The following is a 24,394-nucleotide window of genomic DNA, read 5'->3' on the forward strand; positions in this document are numbered from 1 at the left end:
TAGCAAAGAGGTAACCGGGACAGTGAAAACAGTACTCAAAGACAGGGAGAGCAAGCTCTCTCTTGGCACTTTGGATGTGGGACATACAGCGAGATGTTTGCTGCTTTTGCGTTTGGCTGTTGGGAGATTTACAGCACAAAGATATCTAGTTGATTTGAAGCAGTTCCGAGAAAGTCTAAACATAATCCCCACTTCTCCCTCCTGGCACTTTCCATGTGGGAGATATAGCAGGATGTATATTGGTTTTGAGGACAACTCAATGGACAGTGTAGGGAGAAAAGGTCCTGGCTCCTTGAATGCCGTTTCTGGAGACACTGCGATCAATGTGGGAGATATGTCAAGATGTGTGTTTGTTTTGAGGACGGCTCTCTGGAGAGTCTTAGCAAAGAGGTCACACAGATAATCAGAGCAATTCTCAGAGACACTGAGAACAAGCTCCACAATTCCCTCCTGGCACTTTCCCTGTAGGAGATACCGCAAGACGTTTCTGTACATTGGGCACAGCGCTCTGCACGGTGTTAGCAGAGACTTTCCCGGGACAGTGAAACCCTATGTCAGAGACACTGAGAAGAAGCCCCAATGTTCCCTCCAGGCACTTTCAGTGTGGGTGCCTTCTCCACGCGGTTCCTGGTTTCACTGCGGCTCTGAAGAGAATGTTAGCAAAGAGGTAACCGGGACAGTGAAAACAGTACTCAAAGACAGGGAGAGCAAGCTCTCTCTTAGCACTTTCGATGTGGGACATACAGCGAGATGTTTGCTGCTTTTGCGTTTGGCTGTTGGGAGATTTACAGCACAAAGATATCTAGTTGATTTGAAGCAGTTCCGAGAAAGTCTAAACATAATCCCCACTTCTCCCTCCTGGCACTTTCCATGTGGGAGATATAGCAGGATGTATATTGGTTTTGCGGACAACTCAATGGAGAGTGTAGGGAGAAAAGGTCCTGGCTCCTTGAATGCCGTTTCTGGAGACACTGCGATCAATGTGGGAGATATGTCAAGATGTGTGTTTGTTTTGAGGACGGCTCTCTGGAGAGTCTTAGCAAAGAGGTCACACAGATAATCAGAGCAATTCTCAGAGACACTGAGAACAAGCTCGACAATTCCCTCCTGGCACTTTCCCTGTAGGAGATACCGCAAGACGTTTCTGTACATTGGGCACAGCGCTCTGCACGGTGTTAGCAGAGACTTTCCCGGGACAGTGAAACCCTATGTCAGAGACACTGAGAAGAAGCCCCAATGTTCCCTCCAGGCACTTTCAGTGTGGGTGCCTTCTCCACGCGGTTCCTGGTTTCACTGCGGCTCTGAAGAGAATGTTAGCAAAGAGGTAACCGGGACAGTGAAAACAGTACTCAAAGCCAGGGAGAGCAAGCTCTCTCTTGGCACTTTGGATGTGGGACATACAGCGAGATGTTTGCTGCTTTTGCGTTTGGCTGTTGGGAGATTTACAGCACAAAGATATCTAGTTGATTTGAAGCAGTTCCGAGAAAGTCTAAACATAATCCCCACTTCTCCCTCCTGGCACTTTCCATGTGGGAGATATAGCAGGATGTATATTGGTTTTGAGGACAACTCAATGGACAGTGTAGGGAGAAAAGGTCCTGGCTCCTTGAATGCCGTTTCTGGAGACACTGCGATCAATGTGGGAGATATGTCAAGATGTGTGTTTGTTTTGAGGACGTCTCTCTGGAGAGTCTTAGCAAAGAGGTCACACAGATAATCAGAGCAATTCTCAGAGACACTGAGAACAAGCTCCACAATTCCCTCCTGGCACTTTCCCTGTAGGAGATACCGCAAGACGTTTCTGTACATTGGGCACAGCGCTCTGCACGGTGTTAGCAGAGACTTTCCCGGGACAGTGAAACCCTATGTCAGAGACACTGAGAAGAAGCCCCAATGTTCCCTCCAGGCACTTTCAGTGTGGGTGCCTTCTCCACGTGGTTCCTGGTTTCACTGCGGCTCTGAAGAGAATGTTAGCAAAGAGGTAACCGGGACAGTGAAAACAGTACTCAAAGACAGGGAGAGCAAGCTCTCTCTTGGCACTTTGGATGTGGGACATACAGCGAGATGTTTGCTGCTTTTGCGTTTGGCTGTTGGGAGATTTACAGCACAAAGATATCTAGTTGATTTGAAGCAGTTCCGAGAAAGTCTAAACATAATCCCCACTTCTCCCTCCTGGCACTTTCCATGTGGGAGATATAGCAGGATGTATATTGGTTTTGAGGACAACTCAATGGACAGTGTAGGGAGAAAAGGTCCTGGCTCCTTGAATGCCGTTTCTGGAGACACTGCGATCAATGTGGGAGATATGTCAAGATGTGTGTTTGTTTTGAGGACGGCTCTCTGGAGAGTCTTAGCAAAGAGGTCACACAGATAATCAGAGCAATTCTCAGAGACACTGAGAACAAGCTCGACAATTCCCTCCTGGCACTTTCCCTGTAGGAGATACCGCAAGACGTTTCTGTACATTGGGCACAGCGCTCTGCACGGTGTTAGCAGAGACTTTCCCGGGACAGTGAAACCCTATGTCAGAGACACTGAGAAGAAGCCCCAATGTTCCCTCCAGGCACTTTCAGTGTGGGTGCCTTCTCCACGAGGTTCCTGGTTTCACTGCGGCTCTGAAGAGAATGTTAGCAAAGAGGTAACCGGGACAGTGAAAACAGTACTCAAAGACAGGGAGAGCAAGCTCTCTCTTAGCACTTTCGATGTGGGACATACAGCGAGATGTTTGCTGCTTTTGCGTTTGGCTGTTGGGAGATTTACAGCACAAAGATATCTAGTTGATTTGAAGCAGTTCCGAGAAAGTCTAAACATAATCCCCACTTCTCCCTCCTGGCACTTTCCATGTGGGAGATATAGCAGGATGTATATTGGTTTTGAGGACAACTCAATGGACAGTGTAGGGAGAAAAGGTCCTGGCTCCTTGAATGCCGTTTCTGGAGACACTGCGATCAATGTGGGAGATATGTCAAGATGTGTGTTTGTTTTGAGGACGTCTCTCTGGAGAGTCTTAGCAAAGAGGTCACACAGATAATCAGAGCAATTCTCAGAGACACTGAGAACAAGCTCCACAATTCCCTCCTGGCACTTTCCCTGTAGGAGATACCGCAAGACGTTTCTGTACATTGGGCACAGCGCTCTGCACGGTGTTAGCAGAGACTTTCCCGGGACAGTGAAACCCTATGTCAGAGACACTGAGAAGAAGCCCCAATGTTCCCTCCAGGCACTTTCAGTGTGGGTGCCTTCTCCACGCGGTTCCTGGTTTCACTGCGGCTCTGAAGAGAATGTTAGCAAAGAGGTAACCGGGACAGTGAAAACAGTACTCAAAGACAGGGAGAGCAAGCTCTCTCTTGGCACTTTGGATGTGGGACATACAGCGAGATGTTTGCTGCTTTTGCGTTTGGCTGTTGGGAGATTTACAGCACAAAGATATCTAGTTGATTTGAAGCAGTTCCGAGAAAGTCTAAACATAATCCCCACTTCTCCCTCCTGGCACTTTCCATGTGGGAGATATAGCAGGATGTATATTGGTTTTGAGGACAACTCAATGGACAGTGTAGGGAGAGAAGGTCCTGGCTCCTTGAATGCCGTTTCTGGAGACACTGCGATCAATGTGGGAGATATGTCAAGATGTGTGTTTGTTTTGAGGACGGCTCTCTGGAGAGTCTTAGCAAAGAGGTCACACAGATAATCAGAGCAATTCTCAGAGACACTGAGAACAAGCTCCACAATTCCCTCCTGGCACTTTCCCTGTAGGAGATACCGCAAGACGTTTCTGTACATTGGGCACAGCGCTCTGCACGGTGTTAGCAGAGACTTTCCCGGGACAGTGAAACCCTATGTCAGAGACACTGAGAAGAAGCCCCAATGTTCCCTCCAGGCACTTTCAGTGTGGGTGCCTTCTCCACGCGGTTCCTGGTTTCACTGCGGCTCTGAAGAGAATGTTAGCAAAGAGGTAACCGGGACAGTGAAAACAGTACTCAAAGACAGGGAGAGCAAGCTCTCTCTTGGCACTTTCGATGTGGGACATACAGCGAGATGTTTGCTGCTTTTGCGTTTGGCTGTTGGGAGATTTACAGCACAAAGATATCTAGTTGATTTGAAGCAGTTCCGAGAAAGTCTAAACATAATCCCCACTTCTCCCTCCTGGCACTTTCCATGTGGGAGATATAGCAGGATGTATATTGGTTTTGAGGACAACTCAATGGACAGTGTAGGGAGAAAAGGTCCTGGCTCCTTGAATGCCGTTTCTGGAGACACTGCGATCAATGTGGGAGATATGTCAAGATGTGTGTTTGTTTTGAGGACGGCTCTCTGGAGAGTCTTAGCAAAGAGGTCACACAGATAATCAGAGCAATTCTCAGAGACACTGAGAACAAGCTCGACAATTCCCTCCTGGCACTTTCCCTGTAGGAGATACCGCAAGACGTTTCTGTACATTGGGCACAGCGCTCTGCACGGTGTTAGCAGAGACTTTCCCGGGACAGTGAAACCCTATGTCAGAGACACTGAGAAGAAGCCCCAATGTTCCCTCCAGGCACTTTCAGTGTGGGTGCCTTGTCCACGCGGTTCCTGGTTTCACTGCGGCTCTGAAGAGAATGTTAGCAAAGAGGTAACCGGGACAGTGAAAACAGTACTCAAAGACAGGGAGAGCAAGCTCTCTCTTGGCACTTTGGATGTGGGACATACAGCGAGATGTTTGCTGCTTTTGCGTTTGGCTGTTGGGAGATTTACAGCACAAAGATATCTAGTTGATTTGAAGCAGTTCCGAGAAAGTCTAAACATAATCCCCACTTCTCCCTCCTGGCACTTTCCATGTGGGAGATATAGCAGGATGTATATTGGTTTTGAGGACAACTCAATGGACAGTGTAGGGAGAAAAGGTCCTGGCTCCTTGAATGCCGTTTCTGGAGACACTGCGATCAATGTGGGAGATATGTCAAGATGTGTGTTTGTTTTGAGGACGTCTCTCTGGAGAGTCTTAGCAAAGAGGTCACACAGATAATCAGAGCAATTCTCAGAGACACTGAGAACAAGCTCCACAATTCCCTCCTGGCACTTTCCCTGTAGGAGATACCGCAAGACGTTTCTGTACATTGGGCACAGCGCTCTGCACGGTGTTAGCAGAGACTTTCCCGGGACAGTGAAACCCTATGTCAGAGACACTGAGAAGAAGCCCCAATGTTCCCTCCAGGCACTTTCAGTGTGGGTGCCTTCTCCACGCGGTTCCTGGTTTCACTGCGGCTCTGAAGAGAATGTTAGCAAAGAGGTAACCGGGACAGTGAAAACAGTACTCAAAGACAGGGAGAGCAAGCTCTCTCTTGGCACTTTGGATGTGGGACATACAGCGAGATGTTTGCTGCTTTTGCGTTTGGCTGTTGGGAGATTTACAGCACAAAGATATCTAGTTGATTTGAAGCAGTTCCGAGAAAGTCTAAACATAATCCCCACTTCTCCCTCCTGGCACTTTCCATGTGGGAGATATAGCAGGATGTATATTGGTTTTGAGGACAACTCAATGGACAGTGTAGGGAGAAAAGGTCCTGGCTCCTTGAATGCCGTTTCTGGAGACACTGCGATCAATGTGGGAGATATGTCAAGATGTGTGTTTGTTTTGAGGACGGCTCTCTGGAGAGTCTTAGCAAAGAGGTCACACAGATAATCAGAGCAATTCTCAGAGACACTGAGAACAAGCTCGACAATTCCCTCCTGGCACTTTCCCTGTAGGAGATACCGCAAGACGTTTCTGTACATTGGGCACAGCGCTCTGCACGGTGTTAGCAGAGACTTTCCCGGGACAGTGAAACCCTATGTCAGAGACACTGAGAAGAAGCCCCAATGTTCCCTCCAGGCACTTTCAGTGTGGGTGCCTTCTCCACGCGGTTCCTGGTTTCACTGCGGCTCTGAAGAGAATGTTAGCAAAGAGGTAACCGGGACAGTGAAAACAGTACTCAAAGACAGGGAGAGCAAGCTCTCTCTTGGCACTTTGGATGTGGGACATACAGCGAGATGTTTGCTGCTTTTGCGTTTGGCTGTTGGGAGATTTACAGCACAAAGATATCTAGTTGATTTGAAGCAGTTCCGAGAAAGTCTAAACATAATCCCCACTTCTCCCTCCTGGCACTTTCCATGTGGGAGATATAGCAGGATGTATATTGGTTTTGAGGACAACTCAATGGACAGTGTAGGGAGAAAAGGTCCTGGCTCCTTGAATGCCGTTTCTGGAGACACTGCGATCAATGTGGGAGATATGTCAAGATGTGTGTTTGTTTTGAGGACGTCTCTCTGGAGAGTCTTAGCAAAGAGGTCACACAGATAATCAGAGCAATTCTCAGAGACACTGAGAACAAGCTCCACAATTCCCTCCTGGCACTTTCCCTGTAGGAGATACCGCAAGACGTTTCTGTACATTGGGCACAGCGCTCTGCACGGTGTTAGCAGAGACTTTCCCGGGACAGTGAAACCCTATGTCAGAGACACTGAGAAGAAGCCCCAATGTTCCCTCCAGGCACTTTCAGTGTGGGTGCCTTCTCCACGCGGTTCCTGGTTTCACTGCGGCTCTGAAGAGAATGTTAGCAAAGAGGTAACCGGGACAGTGAAAACAGTACTCAAAGACAGGGAGAGCAAGCTCTCTCTTGGCACTTTGGATGTGGGACATACAGCGAGATGTTTGCTGCTTTTGCGTTTGGCTGTTGGGAGATTTACAGCACAAAGATATCTAGTTGATTTGAAGCAGTTCCGAGAAAGTCTAAACATAATCCCCACTTCTCCCTCCTGGCACTTTCCATGTGGGAGATATAGCAGGATGTATATTGGTTTTGAGGACAACTCAATGGAGAGTGTAGGGAGAAAAGGTCCTGGCTCCTTGAATGCCGTTTCTGGAGACACTGCGATCAATGTGGGAGATATGTCAAGATGTGTGTTTGTTTTGAGGACGTCTCTCTGGAGAGTCTTAGCAAAGAGGTCACACAGATAATCAGAGCAATTCTCAGAGACACTGAGAACAAGCTCCACAATTCCCTCCTGGCACTTTCCCTGTAGGAGATACCGCAAGACGTTTCTGTACATTGGGCACAGCGCTCTGCACGGTGTTAGCAGAGACTTTCCCGCGACAGTGAAACCCTATGTCAGAGACACTGAGAAGAAGCCCCAATGTTCCCTCCAGGCACTTTCAGTGTGGGTGCCTTCTCCACGTGGTTCCTGGTTTCACTGCGGCTCTGAAGAGAATGTTAGCAAAGAGGTAACCGGGACAGTGAAAACAGTACTCAAAGACAGGGAGAGCAAGCTCTCTCTTGGCACTTTGGATGTGGGACATACAGCGAGATGTTTGCTGCTTTTGCGTTTGGCTGTTGGGAGATTTACAGCACAAAGATATCTAGTTGATTTGAAGCAGTTCCGAGAAAGTCTAAACATAATCCCCACTTCTCCCTCCTGGCACTTTCCATGTGGGAGATATAGCAGGATGTATATTGGTTTTGAGGACAACTCAATGGACAGTGTAGGGAGAAAAGGTCCTGGCTCCTTGAATGCCGTTTCTGGAGACACTGCGATCAATGTGGGAGATATGTCAAGATGTGTGTTTGTTTTGAGGACGGCTCTCTGGAGAGTCTTAGCAAAGAGGTCACACAGATAATCAGAGCAATTCTCAGAGACACTGAGAACAAGCTCCACAATTCCCTCCTGGCACTTTCCCTGTAGGAGATACCGCAAGACGTTTCTGTACATTGGGCACAGCGCTCTGCACGGTGTTAGCAGAGACTTTCCCGGGACAGTGAAACCCTATGTCAGAGACACTGAGAAGAAGCCCCAATGTTCCCTCCAGGCACTTTCAGTGTGGGTGCCTTCTCCACGCGGTTCCTGGTTTCACTGCGGCTCTGAAGAGAATGTTAGCAAAGAGGTAACCGGGACAGTGAAAACAGTACTCAAAGACAGGGAGAGCAAGCTCTCTCTTGGCACTTTGGATGTGGGACATACAGCGAGATGTTTGCTGCTTTTGCGTTTGGCTGTTGGGAGATTTACAGCACAAAGATATCTAGTTGATTTGAAGCAGTTCCGAGAAAGTCTAAACATAATCCCCACTTCTCCCTCCTGGCACTTTCCATGTGGGAGATATAGCAGGATGTATATTGGTTTTGAGGACAACTCAATGGACAGTGTAGGGAGAAAAGGTCCTGGCTCCTTGAATGCCGTTTCTGGAGACACTGCGATCAATGTGGGAGATATGTCAAGATGTGTGTTTGTTTTGAGGACGGCTCTCTGGAGAGTCTTAGCAAAGAGGTCACACAGATAATCAGAGCAATTCTCAGAGACACTGAGAACAAGCTCCACAATTCCCTCCTGGCACTTTCCCTGTAGGAGATACCGCAAGACGTTTCTGTACATTGGGCACAGCGCTCTGCACGGTGTTAGCAGAGACTTTCCCGGGACAGTGAAAACCTATGTCAGAGACACTGAGAAGAAGCCCCAATGTTCCCTCCAGGCACTTTCAGTGTGGGTGCCTTCTCCACGTGGTTCCTGGTTTCACTGCGGCTCTGAAGAGAATGTTAGCAAAGAGGTAACCGGGACAGTGAAAACAGTACTCAAAGCCAGGGAGAGCAAGCTCTCTCTTGGCACTTTGGATGTGGGACATACAGCGAGATGTTTGCTGCTTTTGCGTTTGGCTGTTGGGAGATTTACAGCACAAAGATATCTAGTTGATTTGAAGCAGTTCCGAGAAAGTCTAAACATAATCCCCACTTCTCCCTCCTGGCACTTTCCATGTGGGAGATATAGCAGGATGTATATTGGTTTTGAGGACAACTCAATGGACAGTGTAGGGAGAAAAGGTCCTGGCTCCTTGAGTGCCGTTTCTGGAGACACTGCGATCAATGTGGGAGATATGTCAAGATGTGTGTTTGTTTTGAGGACGGCTCTCTGGAGAGTCTTAGCAAAGAGGTCACACAGATAATCAGAGCAATTCTCAGAGACACTGAGAACAAGCTCCACAATTCCCTCCTGGCACTTTCCCTGTAGGAGATACCGCAAGACGTTTCTGTACATTGGGCACAGCGCTCTGCACGGTGTTAGCAGAGACTTTCCCGGGACAGTGAAACCCTATGTCAGAGACACTGAGAAGAAGCCCCAATGTTCCCTCCAGGCACTTTCAGTGTGGGTGCCTTCTCCACGCGGTTCCTGGTTTCACTGCGGCTCTGAAGAGAATGTTAGCAAAGAGGTAACCGGGACAGTGAAAACAGTACTCAAAGACAGGGAGAGCAAGCTCTCTCTTGGCACTTTGGATGTGGGACATACAGCGAGATGTTTGCTGCTTTTGCGTTTGGCTGTTGGGAGATTTACAGCACAAAGATATCTAGTTGATTTGAAGCAGTTCCGAGAAAGTCTAAACATAATCCCCACTTCTCCCTCCTGGCACTTTCCATGTGGGAGATATAGCAGGATGTATATTGGTTTTGAGGACAACTCAATGGAGAGTGTAGGGAGAAAAGGTCCTGGCTCCTTGAATGCCGTTTCTGGAGACACTGCGATCAATGTGGGAGATACGTCAAGATGTGTGTTTGTTTTGAGGACGGCTCTCTGGAGAGTCTTAGCAAAGAGGTCACACAGATAATCAGAGCAATTCTCAGAGACACTGAGAACAAGCTCGACAATTCCCTCCTGGCACTTTCCCTGTAGGAGATACCGCAAGACGTTTCTGTACATTGGGCACAGCGCTCTGCACGGTGTTAGCAGAGACTTTCCCGGGACAGTGAAACCCTATGTCAGAGACACTGAGAAGAAGCCCCAATGTTCCCTCCAGGCACTTTCAGTGTGGGTGCCTTCTCCACGCGGTTCCTGGTTTCACTGCGGCTCTGAAGAGAATGTTAGCAAAGAGGTAACCGGGACAGTGAAAACAGTACTCAAAGACAGGGAGAGCAAGCTCTCTCTTGGCACTTTGGATGTGGGACATACAGCGAGATGTTTGCTGCTTTTGCGTTTGGCTGTTGGGAGATTTACAGCACAAAGATATCTAGTTGATTTGAAGCAGTTCCGAGAAAGTCTAAACATAATCCCCACTTCTCCCTCCTGGCACTTTCCATGTGGGAGATATAGCAGGATGTATATTGGTTTTGAGGACAACTCAATGGAGAGTGTAGGGAGAAAAGGTCCTGGCTCCTTGAATGCCGTTTCTGGAGACACTGCGATCAATGTGGGAGATACGTCAAGATGTGTGTTTGTTTTGAGGACGGCTCTCTGGAGAGTCTTAGCAAAGAGGTCACACAGATAATCAGAGCAATTCTCAGAGACACTGAGAACAAGCTCCACAATTCCCTCCTGGCACTTTCCCTGTAGGAGATACCGCAAGACGTTTCTGTACATTGGGCACAGCGCTCTGCACGGTGTTAGCAGAGACTTTCCCGGGACAGTGAAACCCTATGTCAGAGACACTGAGAAGAAGCCCCAATGTTCCCTCCAGGCACTTTCAGTGTGGGTGCCTTCTCCACGCGGTTCCTGGTTTCACTGCGGCTCTGAAGAGAATGTTAGCAAAGAGGTAACCGGGACAGTGAAAACAGTACTCAAAGACAGGGAGAGCAAGCTCTCTCTTGGCACTTTGGATGTGGGACATACAGCGAGATGTTTGCTGCTTTTGCGTTTGGCTGTTGGGAGATTTACAGCACAAAGATATCTAGTTGATTTGAAGCAGTTCCGAGAAAGTCTAAACATAATCCCCACTTCTCCCTCCTGGCACTTTCCATGTGGGAGATATAGCAGGATGTATATTGGTTTTGAGGACAACTCAATGGAGAGTGTAGGGAGAAAAGGTCCTGGCTCCTTGAATGCCGTTTCTGGAGACACTGTGATCAATGTGGGAGATATGTCAAGATGTGTGTTTGTTTTGAGGACGGCTCTCTGGAGAGTCTTAGCAAAGAGGTCACACAGATAATCAGAGCAATTCTCAGAGACACTGAGAACAAGCTCGACAATTCCCTCCTGGCACTTTCCCTGTAGGAGATACCGCAAGACGTTTCTGTACATTGGGCACAGCGCTCTGCACGGTGTTAGCAGAGACTTTCCCGGGACAGTGAAACCCTATGTCAGAGACACTGAGAAGAAGCCCCAATGTTCCCTCCAGGCACTTTCAGTGTGGGTGCCTTCTGCACGCGGTTCCTGGTTTCACTGCGGCTCTGAAGAGAATGTTAGCAAAGAGGTAACCGGGACAGTGAAAACAGTACTCAAAGCCAGGGAGAGCAAGCTCTCTCTTGGCACTTTGGATGTGGGACATACAGCGAGATGTTTGCTGCTTTTGCGTTTGGCTGTTGGGAGATTTACAGCACAAAGATATCTAGTTGATTTGAAGCAGTTCCGAGAAAGTCTAAACATAATCCCCACTTCTCCCTCCTGGCACTTTCCATGTGGGAGATATAGCAGGATGTATATTGGTTTTGAGGACAACTCAATGGAGAGTGTAGGGAGAAAAGGTCCTGGCTCCTTGAATGCCGTTTCTGGAGACACTGCGATCAATGTGGGAGATATGTCAAGATGTGTGTTTGTTTTGAGGACGGCTCTCTGGAGAGTCTTAGCAAAGAGGTCACACAGATAATCAGAGCAATTCTCAGAGACACTGAGAACAAGCTCGACAATTCCCTCCTGGCACTTTCCCTGTAGGAGATACCGCAAGACGTTTCTGTACATTGGGCACAGCGCTCTGCACGGTGTTAGCAGAGACTTTCCCGGGACAGTGAAACCCTATGTCAGAGACACTGAGAAGAAGCCCCAATGTTCCCTCCAGGCACTTTCAGTGTGGGTGCCTTCTCCACGCGGTTCCTGGTTTCACTGCGGCTCTGAAGAGAATGTTAGCAAAGAGGTAACCGGGACAGTGAAAACAGTACTCAAAGACAGGGAGAGCAAGCTCTCTCTTGGCACTTTGGATGTGGGACATACAGCGAGATGTTTGCTGCTTTTGCGTTTGGCTGTTGGGAGATTTACAGCACAAAGATATCTAGTTGATTTGAAGCAGTTCCGAGAAAGTCTAAACATAATCCCCACTTCTCCCTCCTGGCACTTTCCATGTGGGAGATATAGCAGGATGTATATTGGTTTTGAGGACAACTCAATGGACAGTGTAGGGAGAAAAGGTCCTGGCTCCTTGAATGCCGTTTCTGGAGACACTGCGATCAATGTGGGAGATATGTCAAGATGTGTGTTTGTTTTGAGGACGTCTCTCTGGAGAGTCTTAGCAAAGAGGTCACACAGATAATCAGAGCAATTCTCAGAGACACTGAGAACAAGCTCGACAATTCCCTCCTGGCACTTTCCCTGTAGGAGATACCGCAAGACGTTTCTGTACATTGGGCACAGCGCTCTGCACGGTGTTAGCAGAGACTTTCCCGGGACAGTGAAACCCTATGTCAGAGACACTGAGAAGAAGCCCCAATGTTCCCTCCAGGCACTTTCAGTGTGGGTGCCTTCTCCACGCGGTTCCTGGTTTCACTGCGGCTCTGAAGAGAATGTTAGCAAAGAGGTAACCGGGACAGTGAAAACAGTACTCAAAGACAGGGAGAGCAAGCTCTCTCTTGGCACTTTGGATGTGGGACATACAGCGAGATGTTTGCTGCTTTTGCGTTTGGCTGTTGGGAGATTTACAGCACAAAGATATCTAGTTGATTTGAAGCAGTTCCGAGAAAGTCTAAACATAATCCCCACTTCTCCCTCCTGGCACTTTCCATGTGGGAGATATAGCAGGATGTATATTGGTTTTGAGGACAACTCAATGGACAGTGTAGGGAGAAAAGGTCCTGGCTCCTTGAATGCCGTTTCTGGAGACACTGCGATCAATGTGGGAGATATGTCAAGATGTGTGTTTGTTTTGAGGACGGCTCTCTGGAGAGTCTTAGCAAAGAGGTCACACAGATAATCAGAGCAATTCTCAGAGACACTGAGAACAAGCTCCACAATTCCCTCCTGGCACTTTCCCTGTAGGAGATACCGCAAGACGTTTCTGTACATTGGGCACAGCGCTCTGCACGGTGTTAGCAGAGACTTTCCCGGGACAGTGAAAACCTATGTCAGAGACACTGAGAAGAAGCCCCAATGTTCCCTCCAGGCACTTTCAGTGTGGGTGCCTTCTCCACGTGGTTCCTGGTTTCACTGCGGCTCTGAAGAGAATGTTAGCAAAGAGGTAACCGGGACAGTGAAAACAGTACTCAAAGCCAGGGAGAGCAAGCTCTCTCTTGGCACTTTGGATGTGGGACATACAGCGAGATGTTTGCTGCTTTTGCGTTTGGCTGTTGGGAGATTTACAGCACAAAGATATCTAGTTGATTTGAAGCAGTTCCGAGAAAGTCTAAACATAATCCCCACTTCTCCCTCCTGGCACTTTCCATGTGGGAGATATAGCAGGATGTATATTGGTTTTGAGGACAACTCAATGGACAGTGTAGGGAGAAAAGGTCCTGGCTCCTTGAGTGCCGTTTCTGGAGACACTGCGATCAATGTGGGAGATATGTCAAGATGTGTGTTTGTTTTGAGGACGGCTCTCTGGAGAGTCTTAGCAAAGAGGTCACACAGATAATCAGAGCAATTCTCAGAGACACTGAGAACAAGCTCCACAATTCCCTCCTGGCACTTTCCCTGTAGGAGATACCGCAAGACGTTTCTGTACATTGGGCACAGCGCTCTGCACGGTGTTAGCAGAGACTTTCCCGGGACAGTGAAACCCTATGTCAGAGACACTGAGAAGAAGCCCCAATGTTCCCTCCAGGCACTTTCAGTGTGGGTGCCTTCTCCACGCGGTTCCTGGTTTCACTGCGGCTCTGAAGAGAATGTTAGCAAAGAGGTAACCGGGACAGTGAAAACAGTACTCAAAGACAGGGAGAGCAAGCTCTCTCTTGGCACTTTGGATGTGGGACATACAGCGAGATGTTTGCTGCTTTTGCGTTTGGCTGTTGGGAGATTTACAGCACAAAGATATCTAGTTGATTTGAAGCAGTTCCGAGAAAGTCTAAACATAATCCCCACTTCTCCCTCCTGGCACTTTCCATGTGGGAGATATAGCAGGATGTATATTGGTTTTGAGGACAACTCAATGGAGAGTGTAGGGAGAAAAGGTCCTGGCTCCTTGAATGCCGTTTCTGGAGACACTGCGATCAATGTGGGAGATACGTCAAGATGTGTGTTTGTTTTGAGGACGGCTCTCTGGAGAGTCTTAGCAAAGAGGTCACACAGATAATCAGAGCAATTCTCAGAGACACTGAGAACAAGCTCGACAATTCCCTCCTGGCACTTTCCCTGTAGGAGATACCGCAAGACGTTTCTGTACATTGGGCACAGCGCTCTGCACGGTGTTAGCAGAGACTTTCCCGGGACAGTGAAACCCTATGTCAGAGACACTGAGAAGAAGCCCCAATGTTCCCTCCAGGCACTTTCAGTGTGGGTGCCTTCTCCACGCGGTTCCTGGTTTCACTGCGGCTCTGAAGAGAATGTTAGCAAAGAGGTAACCGGGACAGTGAAAACAGTACTCAAAGCCAGGGAGAGCAAGCTCTCTCTTGGCACTTTGGATGTGGGACATACAGCGAGATGTTTGCTGCTTTTGCGTTTGGCTGTTGGGAGATTTACAGCACAAAGATATCTAGTTGATTTGAAGCAGTTCCGAGAAAGTCTAAACATAATCCCCACTTCTCCCTCCTGGCACTTTCCATGTGGGAGATATAGCAGGATGTATATTGGTTTTGAGGACAACTCAATGGAGAGTGTAGGGAGAAAAGGTCCTGGCTCCTTGAATGCCGTTTCTGGAGACACTGCGATCAATGTGGGAGATATGTCAAGATGTGTGTTTGTTTTGAGGACGGCTCTCTGGAGAGTCTTAGCAAAGAGGTCACACAGATAATCAGAGCAATTCTCAGAGACACTGAGAACAAGCTCCACAATTCCCTTCTGGCACTTTCCCTGTAGGAGATACCGCAAGACGTTTCTGTACATTGGGCACAGCGCTCTGCACGGTGTTAGCAGAGACTTTCCCGGGACAGTGAAACCCTATGTCAGAGACACTGAGAAGAAGCCCCAATGTTCCCTCCAGGCACTTTCAGTGTGGGTGCCTTCTCCACGCGGTTCCTGGTTTCACTGCGGCTCTGAAGAGAATGTTAGCAAAGAGGTAACCGGGACAGTGAAAACAGTACTCAAAGACAGGGAGAGCAAGCTCTCTCTTGGCACTTTGGATGTGGGACATACAGCGAGATGTTTGCTGCTTTTGCGTTTGGCTGTTGGGAGATTTACAGCACAAAGATATCTAGTTGATTTGAAGCAGTTCCGAGAAAGTCTAAACATAATCCCCACTTCTCCCTCCTGGCACTTTCCATGTGGGAGATATAGCAGGATGTATATTGGTTTTGAGGACAACTCAATGGAGAGTGTAGGGAGAAAAGGTCCTGGCTCCTTGAATGCCGTTTCTGGAGACACTGCGATCAATGTGGGAGATATGTCAAGATGTGTGTTTGTTTTGAGGACGGCTCTCTGGAGAGTCTTAGCAAAGAGGTCACACAGATAATCAGAGCAATTCTCAGAGACACTGAGAACAAGCTCGACAATTCCCTCCTGGCACTTTCCCTGTAGGAGATACCGCAAGACGTTTCTGTACATTGGGCACAGCGCTCTGCACGGTGTTAGCAGAGACTTTCCCGGGACAGTGAAACCCTATGTCAGAGACACTGAGAAGAAGCCCCAATGTTCCCTCCAGGCACTTTCAGTGTGGGTGCCTTCTCCACGCGGTTCCTGGTTTCACTGCGGCTCTGAAGAGAATGTTAGCAAAGAGGTAACCGGGACAGTGAAAACAGTACTCAAAGCCAGGGAGAGCAAGCTCTCTCTTGGCACTTTGGATGTGGGACATACAGCGAGATGTTTGCTGCTTTTGCGTTTGGCTGTTGGGAGATTTACAGCACAAAGATATCTAGTTGATTTGAAGCAGTTCCGAGAAAGTCTAAACATAATCCCCACTTCTCCCTCCTGGCACTTTCCATGTGGGAGATATAGCAGGATGTATATTGGTTTTGAGGACAACTCAATGGAGAGTGTAGGGAGAAAAGGTCCTGGCTCCTTGAATGCCGTTTCTGGAGACACTGCGATCAATGTGGGAGATATGTCAAGATGTGTGTTTGTTTTGAGGACGGCTCTCTGGAGAGTCTTAGCAAAGAGGTCACACAGATAATCAGAGCAATTCTCAGAGACACTGAGAACAAGCTCGACAATTCCCTCCTGGCACTTTCCCTGTAGGAGATACCGCAAGACGTTTCTGTACATTGGGCACAGCGCTCTGCACGGTGTTAGCAGAGACTTTCCCGGGACAGTGAAACCCTATGTCAGAGACACTGAGAAGAAGCCCCAATGTTCCCTCCAGGCACTTTCAGTGTGGGTGCCTTCTCCACGCGGTTCCTGGTTTCACTGCGGCTCTGAAGAGAATGTTAGCAAAGAGGTAACCGGGACAGTGAAAACAGTACTCAAAGCCAGGGAGAGCAAGCTCTCTCTTGGCACTTTGGATGTGGGACATACAGCGAGATGTTTGCTGCTTTTGCGTTTGGCTGTTGGGAGATTTACAGCACAAAGATATCTAGTTGATTTGAAGCAGTTCCGAGAAAGTCTAAACATAATCCCCACTTCTCCCTCCTGGCACTTTCCATGTGGGAGATATAGCAGGATGTATATTGGTTTTGAGGACAACTCAATGGACAGTGTAGGGAGAAAAGGTCCTGGCTCCTTGAATGCCGTTTCTGGAGACACTGCGATCAATGTGGGAGATATGTCAAGATGTGTGTTTGTTTTGAGGACGTCTCTCTGGAGAGTCTTAGCAAAGAGGTCACACAGATAATCAGAGCAATTCTCAGAGACACTGAGAACAAGCTCGACAATTCCCTCCTGGCACTTTCCCTGTAGGAGATACCGCAAGACGTTTCTGTACATTGGGCACAGCGCTCTGCACGGTGTTAGCAGAGACTTTCCCGGGACAGTGAAACCCTATGTCAGAGACACTGAGAAGAAGCCCCAATGTTCCCTCCAGGCACTTTCAGTGTGGGTGCCTTCTCCACGCGGTTCCTGGTTTCACTGCGGCTCTGAAGAGAATGTTAGCAAAGAGGTAACCGGGACAGTGAAAACAGTACTCAAAGACAGGGAGAGCAAGCTCTCTCTTGGCACTTTGGATGTGGGACATACAGCGAGATGTTTGCTGCTTTTGCGTTTGGCTGTTGGGAGATTTACAGCACAAAGATATCTAGTTGATTTGAAGCAGTTCCGAGAAAGTCTAAACATAATCCCCACTTCTCCCTCCTGGCACTTTCCATGTGGGAGATATAGCAGGATGTATATTGGTTTTGAGGACAACTCAATGGACAGTGTAGGGAGAAAAGGTCCTGGCTCCTTGAATGCCGTTTCTGGAGACACTGCGATCAATGTGGGAGATATGTCAAGATGTGTGTTTGTTTTGAGGACGTCTCTCTGGAGAGTCTTAGCAAAGAGGTCACACAGATAATCAGAGCAATTCTCAGAGACACTGAGAACAAGCTCGACAATTCCCTCCTGGCACTTTCCCTGTAGGAGATACCGCAAGACGTTTCTGTACATTGGGCACAGCGCTCTGCACGGTGTTAGCAGAGACTTTCCCGGGACAGTGAAACCCTATGTCAGAGACACTGAGAAGAAGCCCCAATGTTCCCTCCAGGCACTTTCAGTGTGGGTGCCTTCTCCACGCGGTTCCTGGTTTCACTGCGGCTCTGAAGAGAATGTTAGCAAAGAGGTAACCGGGACAGTGAAAACAGTACTCAAAGACAGGGAGAGCAAGCTCTCTCTTGGCACTTTGGATGTGGGACATACAGCGAGATGTTTGCTGCTTTTGCGTTTGGCTGTTGGGAGATTTACAGCACAAAGATATCTAGTTGATTTGAAGCAGTTCCGAGAAAGTCTAAACATAATCCCCACTTCTCCCTCCTGGCACTTTCCATGTGGGAGATATAGCAGGATGTATATTGGTTTTGAGGACAACTCAATGGAGAGTGTAGGGAGAAAAGGTCCTGGCTCCTTGAATGCCGTTTCTGGAGACACTGCGATCAATGTGGGAGATATGTCAAGATGTGTGTTTGTTTTGAGGACGTCTCTCTGGAGAGTCTTAGCAAAGAGGTCACACAGATAATCAGAGCAATTCTCAGAGACACTGAGAACAAGCTCCACAATTCCCTCCTGGCACTTTCCCTGTAGGAGATACCGCAAGACGTTTCTGTACATTGGGCACAGCGCTCTGCACGGTGTTAGCAGAGACTTTCCCGCGACAGTGAAACCCTATGTCAGAGACACTGAGAAGAAGCCCCAATGTTCCCTCCAGGCACTTTCAGTGTGGGTGCCTTCTCCACGTGGTTCCTGGTTTCACTGCGGCTCTGAAGAGAATGTTAGCAAAGAGGTAACCGGGACAGTGAAAACAGTACTCAAAGACAGGGAGAGCAAGCTCTCTCTTGGCACTTTGGATGTGGGACATACAGCGAGATGTTTGCTGCTTTTGCGTTTGGCTGTTGGGAGATTTACAGCACAAAGATATCTAGTTGATTTGAAGCAGTTCCGAGAAAGTCTAAACATAATCCCCACTTCTCCCTCCTGGCACTTTCCATGTGGGAGATATAGCAGGATGTATATTGGTTTTGAGGACAACTCAATGGACAGTGTAGGGAGAAAAGGTCCTGGCTCCTTGAATGCCGTTTCTGGAGACACTGCGATCAATGTGGGAGATATGTCAAGATGTGTGTTTGTTTTGAGGACGGCTCTCTGGAGAGTCTTAGCAAAGAGGTCACACAGATAATCAGAGCAATTCTCAGAGACACTGAGAACAAGCTCGACAATTCCCTCCTGGCACTTTCCCTGTAGGAGATACCGCAAGACGTTTCTGTACATTGGGCACAGCGCTCTGCACGGTGTTAGCAGAGACTTTCCCGGGACAGTGAAACCCTATGTCAGAGACACTGAGAAGAAGCCCCAATGTTCCCTCCAGGCACTTTCAGTGTGGGTGCCTTCTCCACGCGGTTCCTGGTTTCACTGCGGCTCTGAAGAGAATGTTAGCAAAGAGGTAACCGGGACAGTGAAAACAGTACTCAAAGACAGGGAGAGCAAGCTCTCTCTTGGCACTTTGGATGTGGGACATACAGCGAGATGTTTGCTGCTTTTGCGTTTGGCTGTTGGGAGATTTACAGCACAAAGATATCTAGTTGATTTGAAGCAGTTCCGAGAAAGTCTAAACATAATCCCCACTTCTCCCTCCTGGCACTTTCCATGTGGGAGATATAGCAGGATGTATATTGGTTTTGAGGACAACTCAATGGACAGTGTAGGGAGAAAAGGTCCTGGCTCCTTGAATGCCGTTTCTGGAGACACTGCGATCAATGTGGGAGATATGTCAAGATGTGTGTTTGTTTTGAGGACGGCTCTCTGGAGAGTCTTAGCAAAGAGGTCACACAGATAATCAGAGCAATTCTCAGAGACACTGAGAACAAGCTCCACAATTCCCTCCTGGCACTTTCCCTGTAGGAGATACCGCAAGACGTTTCTGTACATTGGGCACAGCGCTCTGCACGGTGTTAGCAGAGACTTTCCCGGGACAGTGAAAACCTATGTCAGAGACACTGAGAAGAAGCCCCAATGTTCCCTCCAGGCACTTTCAGTGTGGGTGCCTTCTCCACGTGGTTCCTGGTTTCACTGCGGCTCTGAAGAGAATGTTAGCAAAGAGGTAACCGGGACAGTGAAAACAGTACTCAAAGCCAGGGAGAGCAAGCTCTCTCTTGGCACTTTGGATGTGGGACATACAGCGAGATGTTTGCTGCTTTTGCGTTTGGCTGTTGGGAGATTTACAGCACAAAGATATCTAGTTGATTTGAAGCAGTTCCGAGAAAGTCTAAACATAATCCCCACTTCTCCCTCCTGGCACTTTCCATGTGGGAGATATAGCAGGATGTATATTGGTTTTGAGGACAACTCAATGGACAGTGTAGGGAGAAAAGGTCCTGGCTCCTTGAGTGCCGTTTCTGGAGACACTGCGATCAATGTGGGAGATATGTCAAGATGTGTGTTTGTTTTGAGGACGGCTCTCTGGAGAGTCTTAGCAAAGAGGTCACACAGATAATCAGAGCAATTCTCAGAGACACTGAGAACAAGCTCCACAATTCCCTCCTGGCACTTTCCCTGTAGGAGATACCGCAAGACGTTTCTGTACATTGGGCACAGCGCTCTGCACGGTGTTAGCAGAGACTTTCCCGGGACAGTGAAACCCTATGTCAGAGACACTGAGAAGAAGCCCCAATGTTCCCTCCAGGCACTTTCAGTGTGGGTGCCTTCTCCACGCGGTTCCTGGTTTCACTGCGGCTCTGAAGAGAATGTTAGCAAAGAGGTAACCGGGACAGTGAAAACAGTACTCAAAGACAGGGAGAGCAAGCTCTCTCTTGGCACTTTGGATGTGGGACATACAGCGAGATGTTTGCTGCTTTTGCGTTTGGCTGTTGGGAGATTTACAGCACAAAGATATCTAGTTGATTTGAAGCAGTTCCGAGAAAGTCTAAACATAATCCCCACTTCTCCCTCCTGGCACTTTCCATGTGGGAGATATAGCAGGATGTATATTGGTTTTGAGGACAACTCAATGGAGAGTGTAGGGAGAAAAGGTCCTGGCTCCTTGAATGCCGTTTCTGGAGACACTGCGATCAATGTGGGAGATACGTCAAGATGTGTGTTTGTTTTGAGGACGGCTCTCTGGAGAGTCTTAGCAAAGAGGTCACACAGATAATCAGAGCAATTCTCAGAGACACTGAGAACAAGCTCGACAATTCCCTCCTGGCACTTTCCCTGTAGGAGATACCGCAAGACGTTTCTGTACATTGGGCACAGCGCTCTGCACGGTGTTAGCAGAGACTTTCCCGGGACAGTGAAACCCTATGTCAGAGACACTGAGAAGAAGCCCCAATGTTCCCTCCAGGCACTTTCAGTGTGGGTGCCTTCTCCACGCGGTTCCTGGTTTCACTGCGGCTCTGAAGAGAATGTTAGCAAAGAGGTAACCGGGACAGTGAAAACAGTACTCAAAGACAGGGAGAGCAAGCTCTCTCTTGGCACTTTGGATGTGGGACATACAGCGAGATGTTTGCTGCTTTTGCGTTTGGCTGTTGGGAGATTTACAGCACAAAGATATCTAGTTGATTTGAAGCAGTTCCGAGAAAGTCTAAACATAATCCCCACTTCTCCCTCCTGGCACTTTCCATGTGGGAGATATAGCAGGATGTATATTGGTTTTGAGGACAACTCAATGGAGAGTGTAGGGAGAAAAGGTCCTGGCTCCTTGAATGCCGTTTCTGGAGACACTGCGATCAATGTGGGAGATACGTCAAGATGTGTGTTTGTTTTGAGGACGGCTCTCTGGAGAGTCTTAGCAAAGAGGTCACACAGATAATCAGAGCAATTCTCAGAGACACTGAGAACAAGCTCCACAATTCCCTCCTGGCACTTTCCCTGTAGGAGATACCGCAAGACGTTTCTGTACATTGGGCACAGCGCTCTGCACGGTGTTAGCAGAGACTTTCCCGGGACAGTGAAACCCTATGTCAGAGACACTGAGAAGAAGCCCCAATGTTCCCTCCAGGCACTTTCAGTGTGGGTGCCTTCTCCACGCGGTTCCTGGTTTCACTGCGGCTCTGAAGAGAATGTTAGCAAAGAGGTAACCGGGACAGTGAAAACAGTACTCAAAGACAGGGAGAGCAAGCTCTCTCTTGGCACTTTGGATGTGGGACATACAGCGAGATGTTTGCTGCTTTTGCGTTTGGCTGTTGGGAGATTTACAGCACAAAGATATCTAGTTGATTTGAAGCAGTTCCGAGAAAGTCTAAACATAATCCCCACTTCTCCCTCCTGGCACTTTCCATGTGGGAGATATAGCAGGATGTATATTGGTTTTGAGGACAACTCAATGGAGAGTGTAGGGAGAAAAGGTCCTGGCTCCTTGAATGCCGTTTCTGGAGACACTGTGATCAATGTGGGAGATATGTCAAGATGTGTGTTTGTTTTGAGGACGGCTCTCTGGAGAGTCTTAGCAAAGAGGTCACACAGATAATCAGAGCAATTCTCAGAGACACTGAGAACAAGCTCGACAATTCCCTCCTGGCACTTTCCCTGTAGGAGATACCGCAAGACGTTTCTGTACATTGGGCACAGCGCTCTGCACGGTGTTAGCAGAGACTTTCCCGGGACAGTGAAACCCTATGTCAGAGACACTGAGAAGAAGCCCCAATGTTCCCTCCAGGCACTTTCAGTGTGGGTGCCTTCTGCACGCGGTTCCTGGTTTCACTGCGGCTCTGAAGAGAATGTTAGCAAAGAGGTAACCGGGACAGTGAAAACAGTACTCAAAGCCAGGGAGAGCAAGCTCTCTCTTGGCACTTTGGATGTGGGACATACAGCGAGATGTTTGCTGCTTTTGCGTTTGGCTGTTGGGAGATTTACAGCACAAAGATATCTAGTTGATTTGAAGCAGTTCCGAGAAAGTCTAAACATAATCCCCACTTCTCCCTCCTGGCACTTTCCATGTGGGAGATATAGCAGGATGTATATTGGTTTTGAGGACAACTCAATGGAGAGTGTAGGGAGAAAAGGTCCTGGCTCCTTGAATGCCGTTTCTGGAGACACTGCGATCAATGTGGGAGATATGTCAAGATGTGTGTTTGTTTTGAGGACGGCTCTCTGGAGAGTCTTAGCAAAGAGGTCACACAGATAATCAGAGCAATTCTCAGAGACACTGAGAACAAGCTCGACAATTCCCTCCTGGCACTTTCCCTGTAGGAGATACCGCAAGACGTTTCTGTACATTGGGCACAGCGCTCTGCACGGTGTTAGCAGAGACTTTCCCGGGACAGTGAAACCCTATGTCAGAGACACTGAGAAGAAGCCCCAATGTTCCCTCCAGGCACTTTCAGTGTGGGTGCCTTCTCCACGCGGTTCCTGGTTTCACTGCGGCTCTGAAGAGAATGTTAGCAAAGAGGTAACCGGGACAGTGAAAACAGTACTCAAAGACAGGGAGAGCAAGCTCTCTCTTGGCACTTTGGATGTGGGACATACAGCGAGATGTTTGCTGCTTTTGCGTTTGGCTGTTGGGAGATTTACAGCACAAAGATATCTAGTTGATTTGAAGCAGTTCCGAGAAAGTCTAAACATAATCCCCACTTCTCCCTCCTGGCACTTTCCATGTGGGAGATATAGCAGGATGTATATTGGTTTTGAGGACAACTCAATGGACAGTGTAGGGAGAAAAGGTCCTGGCTCCTTGAATGCCGTTTCTGGAGACACTGCGATCAATGTGGGAGATATGTCAAGATGTGTGTTTGTTTTGAGGACGTCTCTCTGGAGAGTCTTAGCAAAGAGGTCACACAGATAATCAGAGCAATTCTCAGAGACACTGAGAACAAGCTCGACAATTCCCTCCTGGCACTTTCCCTGTAGGAGATACCGCAAGACGTTTCTGTACATTGGGCACAGCGCTCTGCACGGTGTTAGCAGAGACTTTCCCGGGACAGTGAAACCCTATGTCAGAGACACTGAGAAGAAGCCCCAATGTTCCCTCCAGGCACTTTCAGTGTGGGTGCCTTCTCCACGCGGTTCCTGGTTTCACTGCGGCTCTGAAGAGAATGTTAGCAAAGAGGTAACCGGGACAGTGAAAACAGTACTCAAAGACAGGGAGAGCAAGCTCTCTCTTGGCACTTTGGATGTGGGACATACAGCGAGATGTTTGCTGCTTTTGCGTTTGGCTGTTGGGAGATTTACAGCACAAAGATATCTAGTTGATTTGAAGCAGTTCCGAGAAAGTCTAAACATAATCCCCACTTCTCCCTCCTGGCACTTTCCATGTGGGAGATATAGCAGGATGTATATTGGTTTTGAGGACAACTCAATGGACAGTGTAGGGAGAAAAGGTCCTGGCTCCTTGAGTGCCGTTTCTGGAGACACTGCGATCAATGTGGGAGATATGTCAAGATGTGTGTTTGTTTTGAGGACGGCTCTCTGGAGAGTCTTAGCAAAGAGGTCACACAGATAATCAGAGCAATTCTCAGAGACACTGAGAACAAGCTCCACAATTCCCTCCTGGCACTTTCCCTGTAGGAGATACCGCAAGACGTTTCTGTACATTGGGCACAGCGCTCTGCACGGTGTTAGCAGAGACTTTCCCGGGACAGTGAAACCCTATGTCAGAGACACTGAGAAGAAGCCCCAATGTTCCCTCCAGGCACTTTCAGTGTGGGTGCCTTCTCCACGCGGTTCCTGGTTTCACTGCGGCTCTGAAGAGAATGTTAGCAAAGAGGTAACCGGGACAGTGAAAACAGTACTCAAAGCCAGGGAGAGCAAGCTCTCTCTTGGCACTTTGGATGTGGGACAT

Source organism: Chroicocephalus ridibundus, chromosome 12 (genome assembly GCF_963924245.1).
Source record: "Chroicocephalus ridibundus chromosome 12, bChrRid1.1, whole genome shotgun sequence".
Classification (NCBI taxonomy): domain Eukaryota; kingdom Metazoa; phylum Chordata; class Aves; order Charadriiformes; family Laridae; genus Chroicocephalus; species Chroicocephalus ridibundus.